Source organism: Pristiophorus japonicus, chromosome 19, assembly GCF_044704955.1.
Source record: "Pristiophorus japonicus isolate sPriJap1 chromosome 19, sPriJap1.hap1, whole genome shotgun sequence".
NCBI classification, from domain to species: Eukaryota; Metazoa; Chordata; class Chondrichthyes; family Pristiophoridae; genus Pristiophorus; species Pristiophorus japonicus.
Window position 1 is genome coordinate 17,875 of NC_091995.1, and position 13,982 is coordinate 31,856.

Here is a 13,982-nt window from a genome sequence, read left to right on the forward strand (position 1 = left end):
ACTATTGTGTTCCGAACACAGATGAGACTGCACATCGGGAGGTTAAAGTAACAGTGACCTCAGTCTTTATTAAGACACTCCAGAGTGAGGAACAAGCCTTAGGGGCCGGCTTATATACAGTGCTCCCAAGGGATGCTGGGATCCCTTGGGACTTCATGGGATGCGCTCCCTGGTGGTGGAACATGGGAGTGCATGCTTTACAGATACACAACATCACTGCCCCCGCCAAAGTCAAAGTGAAAACTATTTACAAGGTGAGGTGGTCGGGAGCCTTTCTTTCCCTGGTGGACCACCTCGGTACAAATGTTTGTTCTGGTGTGTTGGCTGTGCCCTCGCTGGGCTGGCGTGTTGTTGGCCCTGCAGGGCTGCTGGGTGAGCCTGGCCTTGCTGGGCTGTTGGGTGTGATGGGTTCGATTTCCTGGTCCGGGGTGGTGTCGTTGATCCTTTGGGTGTGTGTTGTGGGCTCGAAACAGGTGGTGTCTGCTGTGGGTTGTTCAGGGCAGTCTGTGAACCGCAGCCTCGTTTGGTCCAGGTGCTTTCTGCAAATTTGTCCATTGTCTAGTTTGACTACAAACACCCTACTCCCTTCTTTAGCTATCACCGTGCCCGCGATCCACTTGGGACCATGTCCATAGTTTAGCACATACACAGGGTCATTCAGATCAATTTCCCGTGACACAGTGGCGCGACCATCGTTTACATTTTGTTGCTGCCGCCTGCTCTCTACCTGATGATGCAGGTCGGGGTGAACCAGCGAGAGTCTGGTTTTAAGTGTCCTTTTCATGAGTAGCTCAGCCGGGGGCACCCCTGTGAGTGAGTGGGGTCTCGTGCAGTAGCTGAGCAGTACTCGGGACAGGCGGGTTTGGAGTGAGCCTTCTGTGACTCGTTTAAGGCTCAGTTTGATGGTTTGTACTGCCCGCTCTGCCTGCCCATTGGAGGCTGGTTTAAACGGGGCTGAGGTGACATGTTTGATCCCATTGTGGGTCATGAATTCTTTAAATTCAGCACTGGTGAAACATGGCCCGTTGTCACTGACCAGTATGTCAGGCAGGCCGTGGGTGGCAAACATGGCCCTCAGGCTTTCAATGGTGGCGGTGGCGGTGCTTCACGTCATTATTTCACATTCAATCCATTTTGAAAAAGCATCCACCACCACCAGGAACATTTTACCGAGAAACGGGCCCGCATAGTCGACATGGATCCTCGACCATGGTCTGGAGGGCCAAGACCACAAACTTCGTGATGCCTGTCTGGGCGCGTTGCTCCACTGAGCACATACGCGGCATTGCCGTACACAGGACTCTAAGTCAGAGTCGATACCGGGCACCACACGTGGGATCTGGCTATCGCTTTCATCATTACTGTACCCGGGTGTGTGCTGTGGAGATCCGAGATGAACGTCTCCCTGCCCTTTTTGGGTAGCACTACGCGGTTACCCCACAACAGGCAGTCTGCCTGAATGGACAGCTCGTCCTTTCGCCGCTGGAACGGCTTGATTAGCTCTTGCATTTCAACGGGGATGCTGGCCCAGCTCCCATGCAGTACACAGTTTTTTTACTAGGGACAGCAGAGGATCTTGGCTGGTCCAAGTCCTAATCTGGCGGGCCGTCACTGAAGGTTGGCATGCAGGTACAGCAGGCGGTGAAGAAGGCAAATGGTATGTTGGCCTTCATAGTGAGGGGATTTGAGTATAGGAGCAGGGAGGTCTTACTGCAGTTGTACAGGGCCTTAGTGAGGCCTCACCTGTAATATTGTGTTCAGTTTTGGTCTCCTAATCTGAGGAAGGACGTTCTTGCTATTGAGGGAGTGCAGCGAAGGTTCACCAGACTAATTCCAGGGATGGCTGGACTGTCATATGAGGAGAGACTGGATCAACTGGGCCTTTATTCACTGAAGTTTAGAAGGATGAGAGAGAATCTCATAGAAACGTATAAGATTCTAATGGGACTCGACAAGTTAGATGCGGGAAGAATGTTCCCGATGTTGGGGAGGTCCAAAACCAGGGACATAATCTTAGGATAAGGGGTAGGCCATTTAGGACTGAGATGAGGAGAAACTTCTTCACTCAGAAGGTTGTTAACCTGTGGAATTCCCTGCCGCAGAGAGTTGTTGATGCCAGTTCATTGGATGTATTCAAGAGGGAGTTAGATATGGCCCTTACGGCTAAGAGGATCAAGGTGTATGGCGAGAAAGCAGGAAAGGGGTACTGAGGGAATGATCAGCCATGATCTTATTGAATGGTGCAGACTCGAAGGGCCGAATGGCCTACTCCTGCACCTATTTTCTATGTTTCTATGTTTCTTTGTTTCTCAATCATGCTGTAGGCCCTCTAGGCCTTAGACAAGCTCCTGGAGGCATAGGCGACAGGTTGCAACTTCCCCGCAACGTTAGCTTATTGTAATACACACCCGACTCCATACAACGATGCATCACATGCTAGCACAAGTCCTTTACACGGGTTATACAATACAAGCAGCTTGTTGGAGCATAAAATGTTTCTGGCTTTCTCAAAAGCAATTACTTGCTTTTTTCCCCATACCCAGTTCTCACCTTTACGCAATAACACATGTAGGGGCTCTAAGAGGATGCTTAACCCCGGTAGGAAGTTACCAAAATAGTTGAGGAGTCCCAGGAACGACTGCAGCTCTGTGACGTTCTGTGGCCTGGGCGCGTTCCTGATAGCCTCTGTCTTGGTGTCTGTGGGCCGAATGCCATCCGTCGTGATCTTTCTCCCCAAAAACTTCACTTCTGTTGCCATGAAGACGCATTTCGACCTCTTCAGCCGCAGCCCTACACGATCCAGTCGCTGGAGGACCTCCTCCAGGTTTTATAGATGCTCGACGGTGTCCCGACCCGTGACCAATATGTCATCCTGAAAAACCACTGTGTGTGGCACCGACTTGAGTAAGCTCGCCATGTTTCTCTGGAAGATCGCTGCAGCCAACTGAATTCCAAACGGGCATCTGTTGTAGATGAACAGTCCCTTGTACGTGTTGATGCAGGTGAGGCCCTTCGAAGACTCCTCCAGCTCCTGCGTCATGTAGGCCGAAGTCAGGTCGAGCTTGGTGAACGTCTTGCCTCCTGCCAGCGTCGCAAATAGGTCGTCTGCCTTAGGTAGCAGGTATTGGTCCTGTGGCGAGAAACAATTAATAGTTATAATTGCCGCAAATCCTGACCGTGCCATCACTTTTGAGTACTGGAACAATCGGGCTGGCCCACTCGCTGAATTCCACTGGGGAGATGATGCCCTCGCGTTGCAGCCTGTCCAGCTCAATTTCCACTCTCTCCCTCATCATGTGAGGTACCGCTCGCGCCTTGTGGTGAATGGGTCGTGCCTCTGGGACCAAGTGGATCCGCACCTTCGCCCCAGAAAAGTTTCCAATGCCTGGCTCAAAAAGGGAAAGAAATTTGTTAAGAACCTGCGATGACATGCAGATGTCATCGCAGTTCCAGTGGATTTTGTTCAACCAGCTCCTTCCAAGCAGTGTGGGGCCATCGCCCGGGACAATCCAGAGTGGCAGTTCGTGCACCGTGCCCTCGTAGGTGACCTTGACCATGGCGCTGCCCAGGACAGTGATAAGCTCTTAGGTGTACATTCTCAGTTTCGTGTGGATGGGGCTCAGAGCTGGTGTGAGTGCCTTGTTGCACTATAGTCTCTCAAACATCTTTTTACTCGTGATGGATTGGCTAGCGCCAGTGTCCAGTTCCATGGCTACGGGTAAGCCATTCAATTTTACATTTAGCATTATAGGTGGACATTTCGTCAAAAATGTGTGCACCCAGTGTACTTCAGCATCTGCCTCCTCTCTCTGAGGCTCAAAATTGCTTTGATCCACCATGGACCGGTCTTCCTCTGCCATGTGGTGGTTAGCAGGTTTTGCAGAGCTTGCAGCTCGTCTGCATGAATAGGCTGAATGGAAGCCTCCACAACGCCAACAAGGTGTGAATTGCCTTGCATTCATCCTTTGTTGCGGACTCTGAGTCATCTGGGTCACCTGAGGCCTGCTGGCAGTAGCAGATTCATGGTTTCTGCCCTGTACATTTCTGCTCGCAAACACAGTTCCAGTTAATTTATGAACATTGCTAGCACTTGTGTGCTGAGAGATTTGTTTGGTATTATCACTGGTGGACATAAACGCCTGTGCTATCGCAATGGCCTTACTGAGGGTCGGTGTCTCTACAGTCAAAGGTTTTCGTAGGATGGTCTTGTGGCCAATGCCCAGTACAAAAAAGTCTCTGAGCATCTGCTCCAGGTAGCCATCAAACTCTCATTGTCCTGCAAGTGGCCTTAGCTCGGCGACGTAGCTCGTCACTTCCTGATCTTCAGATCGCTGGCACATGTGGAACCGATACCTTGCCATCAGCACGCTCTCCCTCGGGTTAAGATGCTCCCGAACCAGTGTACACAGCTCCTCATACGACTTACCAGTGGGTTTCACCGGAGCCAGAAGATTCTTCATGAGGCTGTAGGTCAGTGCCCGCAGACTGTGAGGAGGACCGCTCTCCTTTTTGCAGCGCTTCCTTCTCTGTCCAGCTCGTTGGCTACTAAGTACTGATCTAGCCGTTCGACATAGGCTTCCCAGTCCTCACCCTCCGAGAACTTCTCCAGGATGCCCACAGTTTGCTGCATCTTTGCGTTGGATTCGTATATTCGTTGCCAGTTATTGTGTTCCTAACACAGATGAGACTGCACACAGGGAGGTTAAAGGAACAGTGACCTCAGTCTTTATTAAGACACTCCAGAGTGAGGAACAGGCCTTAGGAGCCGGCTTATATACAGTGCTCCCAAGGGATGCTGGGATCCCTTGGAACTTCAGGGGATGCGCTCCCTGGTGGCGGAACTTGGGAGTGCATGCTTTGCAGGAGCAACCTTGGATCTGGACATGAGGCGATGGAGGTTGAACAATTTCCCGCTTGTCCTGGAGATGAACTCCACTCCAGCGGAGAGCTTGTTAAAGGTAAGATGAAACATTGTGGCGAGGAAGATTGAGAAGAGCCTTGGTGTCACATTTTTCACAATCTCAGGGCATCGTAAAGCGCCTTACAGCCAAGCGTACTCACTGTTGTAATGTAGGAAACGCTGTTACGTCTGTAATGCACTTATGAATTACTCCACGAGGCAATGTGTTGTACAATGTGTGACCTTGGTCCTTTATTTGTAACTCCAGAGTGAGGCACAAGCATGGTGGGCAGCCTTTTATACTGAGCCTTGCACACCTATGCAGGTGACCCTCAGGTCTCCCACCGCAGTGCCCTCTGGTGGACATCCTCTGCCACAGTGGCAGGAAACCCCGGTCTCCACCAGTTGCACCCTCTAGTGGTGCCAGCATAGTATATACACAGTGTAAACCTTATTGATAGTACATCAGGTAACAAGTCTCCATCTTATGCAACTATACAGTGACTACACAGAGAGTATATCTATAGTCTGCATATATAACAAACGCGGCAGCCAATTTGCGCACAGCAAGCTCCCACAAACAGCAATGTAATAATCTGTATTTTAGCGATATTGGTCGAGGGATAACTGTTGATCAGGACACCGGGGAGAGCTCCCCTGCTCTTCTTCCAATAGCGCCGTGGAATCTTTTATATCCACCTGAGAGGGCAGACGGGGTCTTGGGGTCCTGAATGCTGCTTTATAAATGCACGTTGGGTCGTTCTTTACCAAAAAGTAAATGATGGTCCCTTAGAGGACAAGGCCGGAGAATTAGTAATGGGGAACATGGAGATGGCAGAAACTCTGAACCAATATTTTGTATCAGTCTTTACAGTAGAGGACACTAAAAATATCCCAACAGTGGATAGTCAAGGGGCTATAGGGGGGGAGGAACTTAACACAATCACACTGTGATATTTGTGCGCACTAGGCCCGTACAGCAGAGCTGGTCTCCAGTGGTCCTGGTTAACCCTTGCCCCTGGACCAAGACCTCGCTCTGTCAAGCCCGTGTGGTGGCTGGTGTGCAACGGTCACCCCACGTTAAACAAATCCACCCACAGGCATCTTCCACCCCCTCAATTGGAGTTCAGGACTGGAACATTGGGTCATTCATTGAAATATCTGTGAACTCTTGTGGAAGCAAGTCATCCTCGTTCGAGAGACCGCCTATGATGATGATGACATGCATCATGAAGTGTATAAAAGATTGCTTGGAACTTTGTATCATTGGAGAGGCCTGGATATAGACAACCAGCAGGCAAGCTCCCCACTGGTGCAAAATAAAGACAACTTGAATCTTTGAACCCAGATCTGGTGATGCATGTTTATTTTCAACACTACACACCCTTCAAGTTGTAGCTCGGAACCTAGAATGTCAGGTCCCTCAGTGAAACAGCTGTGAACTCATCTTTTTTTGGTGTGGAAACGGGTCACTCTCGACACAAGGGACTGCCTAATACTACTACTACTATACTCATTACCTTTGTCTTTATGGCTCTTATTCTTGCAGTACGCGGACGACGCCTGCGTCTGTGAACAAACAGAGGCTGAACTCCAGAACAAAGTCGACGTATTTACTGAGGCATACAAAAGCATGGGCCTTACGCTAAACATCCGTAAGACAAAGGTCCTCCACCAGCCTGTCCTCACCACACAGCACTGCCCCCCAGTCACCAAGATCCACCGCGCGTCCCTGGACAATGTGGACCATTTCCCATACCTCGGGAGCCTCCTATCAACAAGAGCAGACATTGACACCAAAATTCAACATCGCCTCCAGAGCACCAGTGCAGCCTTCGGCCGCCTGAGGAAAAAAGAGTGTTTGAAGACCAGGCCCTCAAAACTATCACCAAGCTCATGGTCTACAGGGTCGTAGTGATACCCGCCCTCCTGTATGGATCTGAGGCATGGACCATATACAGGAGACACCTCAAGTCGCTGGAGAAATACCACCAACGATGTCTCCGCAAGATCCTGCAAATCCGCTGGGAGGACAGACGCACCAACGTTAGCGTCCTCGACCAGGTCAACATCCCCAGCATCGAAGCACTGACCACACTCGACCAGCTCCGCTGGGCAGGCCACATTATTTGCATGCTAGACACGAGACTCCCAAAGCAAGCGCTCTACTCGGAACTCCTTCATGGCAAACGAGCCAAAGGTGGGCAGAGGAAACGTTACAGGGACACCCTCAAAGCCTCCCTGATAAAGTGCAACATCCCCACCGACACCTGGGAGTCTCTGGCCAAAGACCAGTCCGCCCTAAGTGGAGGAAGTGCATCCGGGAGGGCGCTGAGCACCTCGAGTCTTGTCGCCGAGAGCATGCAGAAACCAAGCACAGGCAGCGGAAGGAGTGTGCGGCAAACCAGTCCCACCCTCCCCTTCCCTCAACAACTATCTGTCCCACCTGTGACAGGGACTGTGGTTCTCGTATTGGACTGTTCAGTCACCTAAGGACTCATTTTAAGAGTGGAAGCAAGTCTTTCTCGATTCCAAGGGACTGCCTATGATGATATTCTTACACCAGCACTACTCCGGTTGCCCGTCGAAGCGGCAGCACTGTCTGTGCAAACAGTAACACACTTCTCTCACCTAAGTAATCCTGATCCCACGAAGTTATCCAGACTACTTCATCACCCGTCGCTCATTCTGGTAACGCCTGACAAAAAAGAAAAATGTTCTAACGAATCTCCCCCAGTCAAAACATAGCGAACATAAACTAATAATTACGCTGCGTTACCAACATCGGTTGCCTCACATTCACAAAGCCTTTCTGTCAATTGGCATCGTATATGTCTTCAAAGTTGCTCCATTCTTCTGCGTCATTAGAAATTGTGAGGTAATGCATTTGGGGAGGGTTAACAACGCAAGGGAATACACATGAAATGGTAGGACACTGAGAAGTGTAGAGGAACAAAGGGACCTGGGAGTGCAGGTCCACAGATCCCTGAAGGTAGCAGGCCAGGTGGATAAGGTGGTTAAGAAGGCATACGGAATACTTGCCTTTATTAGCCAAGGCATGGAATACAAGAGCAGGAAGGTTATGCTTGAACTGTATAAAACACTGGTTAGGCCACAGCTGGAGTACTGCATGTAGTTCTGGTCACATTACAGGAAAGATGTGATTGCACTAGAAAGAGTACGGAGAAGATTTACGAGGATGTTGCCTGGACTGGAGAATTTTGGCGATGAGGAAAGATTGGAGAGGCTGGGTTTGTTTTCTATGGAATAGAGGAGGCTGAGGGGAGACCTTATTGAGGTGTATAAAATTATGAGAGGGCATAAAATTATGAGGGGTCTGGATAGAGTGGATAGGAAGGACCTGTTTCCCTTGGCAGAGGGGTCAACAACCAGGGGGCATAGATTTAAAATAATTGTAGAAGGATTAGAAGCGAGATGAGACCTTTTTTCACCCAGAGGGTGGTGGGGGTCTGGAACTCACGGCCTGAAAGGGTGGTAGAGGCAGAAACCCTCACCACATTTAAAAAGTATCTGGATGTGCACCTGAAGTGTCGTAACCCACAGGGCTACGGACCGAGAGCGGGAAAGTGGGATTAGGCTGGGTAGCTCTTGGTCGGCCGGCGCGGACATGATGGGCCAAGCAGCCACTTTCTAGAAGAACATAAGAAATAGGAGCAGGAGTAGGCCCTATGGCCCCTCGACCCATCCAATAAGATCATGGCTGATCATCGACCTCAGCTCCACTTTCCCGTCTGATCTCCATATCCCTTGATTTCCCGAGACTCCAAAAATAGACCTCAGCCTTGAATATATTCAGAGACTCAGTCTCTACAGCCCTCTGTGTGGTGTCCCTGCACCTTACTACAAATTCACACGAGGCATGTACTGCAGACACAGTCACTATGTGACCTTAACCTTTATTCCCAGGACCAAGGAGTGCTGACCCTGGCTGGGTCCTCCCCTTTTATACCTGGAAACCCAGGTGAGGAGTGTCTCCCACAAGTTCACCCCCGGTGGTCAGGGTGTACATTTCTAGGGTATAAGTACAGTGTACAGGAGTTACATAAAGGTTACTGTTACATGAAGATTACCGTTGCATGATGGTTACATACATGACACTCTGGGACAGCGAATTTCAAAGATTCACCATCCTCTAAGCGAAGAAATTCCTCCTCATCTCAGTCTTAAATGGCCGGCCCCTTATCCTGAGACTGTGACCCCTGGTTCTAGACACTCCTGCCTGGGGGAAACATCCTCTCAGCATCTACCCTGTCAATCCCCCTCAGAATCTTGTATGTTTCAATGAATCACCGCTTATCCTTCTAAACTCCAGAGTCTAGGCCCATTCTACACAATCTCTCATTGTAAGACAGCCCTCTCATCCCAGGAATCAGTTTAGTGAACCTCCATTGTACCACCTCCCAGGCAAGTATATCCTTCCTTAGATAAGGAGACCCAAACTGTGCACAGTACTCCAGGTGTGGTCTCACCAGGGCCCTGTACAATTGTAGCAAGACTTCCTTACTCTTATACTCCATCCCCCTTGTAATAAAGATCAGGACCTATAATGTCAGGTCCCTCAGTGAAACACCTGTGAACTCATCTTATTTTGGTGTGGAAGTGGGTGACCCTAGACACGAGGGGCTGACTAATACTACGAAAGGACAACATGTCATTTGCCTTCCTTACCGCTTGCTGTACCTGCACGCTAGCTTTCTGTGTTCCTTGCACAAGGACACCCAAATCTCCTGAACACCAACACTTAAAAGTTTCTCACCATTTAATAAATATTCTGGGGGGACAGGCTCTGGGGATGGGCTGGGGGTCTGTGGGGAAGAGCTGGGGGTCTGTGGGGATGAGCATGGGGTCCCTTGGGGGTGAGGGGTCTCTGGGGGTGAGGAGTCTATGGGGGTGAGGGGTCTCTGGGGGGAGGGGTCTATGGGGGTGAGGAGTCTATGGGGGTGAGGGGTCTCTGGGGGTGAGGGGTCTATGGGGGTGAGGAGTCTATGGGGGTGAGGGGTCTCTGGGGGGAGGGGTCTATGGGGGTGAGGAGTCTATGGGGGTGAGGGGTCTCTGGGGGTGAGGAGTCTATGGGGGTGAGGGGTCTCTGGGGGGAGGGGTCTCTGGGGATGAGGGGTCTCTGGGAATGAGGGTCTCTGGGGATGAGCTAGGGGTCTCTGGGGGTGAGGGGTCTCTGGGGGGAGGGGTCTCTGGGGGATGAGGGGGTCTCTGGGGGGGGAGGGGTCTCTGGGGGATGAGGGTCTCTGGGGGATGAGGGTCTCTGGGAGGGAGGGGTCTCTGGGGGGAGAGGTCACTGGGGATGAGAGGTCTCTGGGGGGGAGGGGTCTATGGGGGGGAGGGGTTTATGGGGATGAGAGGTCTCTGGGGATAAGAGGTCTCTGGGGGGGAGGGGTCTCTGGGGGATGAGAGGTTTCTGGGGATGAGAGGTCTCTGGGGATGAGTAGTCTCTGGGCGGAGGGGTCTCTGGGCGGAGGGGTCTCTGGGGGGGAGGGGTCTCTGGGGATGAGGGGTCTCTGGGGGATGAGAGTCTCTGGGGATGAGGGGTCTGGGGGGAGGGGTCTCTGGGGATGAGGGGTCTCTGGGTATGAGAGTCTCTGGGGATGAGGGGTCTGGGGATGAGGGGGGTCTGGGGATGAGGGGTCTCTGGGAATGAGAGGTCTCTGGGAATGAGAGGTCTCTGGGGGGAGGGGTCTCTAGGGATGAGAGTCTCTGGGGGGGAGGGGTCTCTGGGGGGGAAGGGGTCTCTGGGGGGGGGAAGGGTCTCTGGGGATGAGAGGTCTCTGGGGGATGAGGGTCCCTGGGGATGAGGGGTCTCTGGGGATGAGGGGTCTCTGGGGGGAGGGGTCTCTGGGGATGAGGGGTCTCTGGGGATGAGGGGTCTCTGGGGGTGAGGGGGTCTCTGGGGGGGGAAGGGTCTCTGGGGGGAAGGGTCTCTGGGGGTGAGGGGTCTCTGGGGGTGAGGGGTCTCTGGGGGAGGGGTCTCTGGGGATGAAGGGTCTCTGGGGGTGAGGGGTCTCTGGGGGGGTGAGGGTCTCTGGGGATGAGGGGTCTCTGGGGATGAGGGGTCTCTGGGGGAGGGGTCTCTGGGGATGAAGGGTCTCTGGGGATGAAGGGTCTCTGGGGGTGAGGGGTCTCTTGGGGGTGAGGGTCTCTGGGGGATGAGGGTCTCTGGGGATGAGGGGTCTCTGGGGATGAGGGGTCTCTGGGGGTGAGGGGTCTCTGGGGGTGAAGGGTCTCTGGGGGTGAGGGGACTCTGGAGGGATGAGGGGTCTCTGGGGATGAGGGGTCTCTGGGGGTGAAGGTCGGTCTCTGGGGTGAGGGTCTCTGGGGATGAGGGGTCTCTGGGGATGAGGGGTCTCTGGGGGATGAGGGTCTCTGGGGATGAGGGGTCTCTGGGGATGAGGGGTCTCTGGGGGGAGGGGTCTCTGGGGGTGAGGGGTCTCTAGGGGTGAGGGTCTCTGGGGGGGAGGGGTCTCTGGGGGGAGGGGTCTCTGGGGGTGAGGGGTCTCTGGGGGGAGAGGTCTCTGGGGGGGAAGGGTCTCTGGGGGGGAAGGGTCTCTGGGGGTGAGGGGTCTCTGGGGGTGAGGGGTCTCTGGGGGAGGGGTCTCTGGGGATGAAGGGTCTCTGGGGGTGAGGGGTCTCTGGGGGTGAGGGGTCTCTGGGGGTGAGGGGTCTCTGGGGGGGTGAGGGTCTCTGGGGATGAGGGGTCTCTGGGGGTGAGGGGTCTCTGGGGGTGAGGGGTCTCTGGGGGTGAGGGGTCTCTGGGGGGGTGAGGGTCTCTGGGGATGAGGGGTCTCTGGGGGTGAGTGGTCTCTGGGGGTGAGGGGTCTCTGGGGGGGTGAGGGTCTCTGGGGATGAGGGGTCTCTGGGGGGTGAGGGTCTCTGGGGATGAGGGGTCTCTGGAGGGATGAGGGGTCTCTGGGGGGTGAGGGTCTCTGGGGATGAGGGGTCTCTGGAGGGATGAGGGGTCTCTGGGGGTGAAGGTCGGTCTCTGGGGTGAGGGTCTCTGGGGAGAGGGGTCTCTGGGGATGAGGGGTCTCTGGGGGTGAGGGGTCTCTGGGGATGAGGGGTCTCTGGGGGGAGGGGTCTCTGGGGGTGAGGGGTCTCTGGGGGTGAGGGTCTCTGGGGGGAGGGGTCTCTGGGGGTGAGGGGTCTCTGGGGGTGAGGGGTCACTGGGGATGAGGGGTCTCTGGGGGAGGGGTCTCTGGGGGGGGGGCGGGGGGTGAGGGGTCTCGGGGGGGGGGTGGGGGGTGAGCTGGGTGGGGTTGTTGTTGTTGTTGTTGTTGGTCCTCCTTCTCGTCATCCTCATCCGCGGGCCCCGGGCCGCGCCTGCGCAGTGTTGCCCCCGCGCGCTCGCCGCGCAGCGGCTTTTGAAATGTGACGGTTTGGGGCCCGCGGCGCCGACCAATGGGACGGCCGCGCTCTCGGCCGGCCAATGGGGGAGCGGCGCGGGCCGAGGTTTGAACAGGGGGCGCTGGCGGCGGGAGTACTGGCCGTTCGTGGTGGTGGTGGTGTTGTGGCGGCAGATTGGCGGGAGCTCGGTGACTGAGGTGAGGGAGCGGGAGAGCGGTGACTGAGGTGAGGGAGCGGGAGCTCGGTGACTGAGGTGAGGGAGCGGGAGGGCGGTGACTGAGGTGAGGGAGCGGGAGGGCGGTGACTGAGGTGAGGGAGCGGGAGGGCGGTGACTGAGGTGAGGGAGCGGGAGGGCGGTGACTGAGGTGAGGGAGCGGGAGGGCGGTGACTGAGGTGAGGGAGCGGGAGGGCGGTGACTGAGGTGAGGGAGCGGGAGGGCGGTGACTGAGGTGAGGGAGCGGGAGAGCGGTGACTGAGGTGAGGGAGCGGGGGGCGGTGACTGAGGTGAGGGAGCGGGAGGGCGGTGACTGAGGTGAGGGAGCGGGAGAGCGGTGACTGAGGTGAGGGAGCGGGAGGGCGGTGACTGAGGTGAGGGAGCGGGAGGGCGGTGACTGAGGTGAGGGAGCGGGAGGGCGGTGACTGAGGTGAGGGAGCGGGAGGGCGGTGACTGAGGTGAGGGAGCGGGAGAGCGGGAGGGCGGTGACTGAGGTGAGGGAGCGGGAGAGCGGGAGGGCGGTGACTGAGGTGAGGGAGCGGGAGGGCGGTGACTGAGGTGAGGGAGCGGGAGGGCGGTGACCGGTGACTGAGGTGAGGGAGCGGGAGGGCGGTGACTGAGGTGAGGGAGCGGGAGGGCGGTGACTGAGGTGAGGGAGCGGGAGGGCGGTGACTGAGGTGAGGGAGCGGGAGAGCGGTGACTGAGGTGAGGGAGCGGGGGGCGGTGACTGAGGTGAGGGAGCGGGAGGGCGGTGACTGAGGTGAGGGAGCGGGAGGGCGGTGACTGAGGTGAGGGAGCGGGAGGGCGGGAGGCGGCAAATTCAAATCCCCCCGCGCGCGCTATCCCGGGGCCCGGGGCCGCCCGGCTCACGGTCACACTCTCACTCTGTGTCTTGTGTCTTTGGGGCAGACGGTGAATGGACGGGCGGCGGAGCGGGAGCGGGAGCGGCGCCGGGGACATGGCTTCAGGCCAGGAGAACCGGGCCCAGCTCAGCAACAAACGTCAAGTGTCCGGCAGGGCGGTGAGTAATGTGAGTGAGAGACTTCCTTCACTTAAATCAGCATGTTAATACAGCTGTCCGGTGAGTACCGGGGGGAGCTGGGACACTTGGCCTGGACTGCAGCACCAGTCACGTCTCTTTGTTGCACCATTTAGTTGCCGCACACTGTTCAGCGGCCACCATGGTCCTTGCTGCCGCGTTGGTGCAGGGAGCGGAGGCACCCGGGATGGGTTGTGTTGCCGCTGGAGACTGACACCTCTTCCCTTTCTGACAGCTCTCCCCTTTAACCAGTGGGCGGCTGGTGAATATCGACGGGACCGCGGTCGGCGGCGAGAACCCGTCTCAGCGGTCTCGCCTCCCGCAGCCTTCAGCGAAGAGGATGCGGCTGACTGCAGCGGTGGACGGCGCACAGGTGAGTATTGGTGGCAGCGATTAAAACCCTGAACTTCACCTGCACCAGGTTCCCCCCCCCCGGAGACAGAGCCCGAGGTGTC

General features: G+C 55.3%; 1 long non-coding RNA gene across 2 annotated transcripts; it reads left to right on the forward strand.

Moving 5' to 3' along the window:
* Nucleotides 1-12,400: 12,400 nt before the first annotated feature.
* LOC139230317 (uncharacterized) lies at nucleotides 12,401-13,895 on the forward strand. 2 transcript variants are annotated; one of them, XR_011587900.1, is made up of 3 exons: nucleotides 12,401-12,471; nucleotides 13,398-13,509; nucleotides 13,763-13,895. It is a non-coding gene; the product is annotated as an uncharacterized lncRNA (long non-coding RNA). The 2 variants fall into 2 exon arrangements; XR_011587901.1 differs by lacking the exon at nucleotides 12,401-12,471 and adding an exon at nucleotides 13,146-13,193.
* The last annotated feature ends 87 nt before the right edge of the window (nucleotides 13,896-13,982 follow it).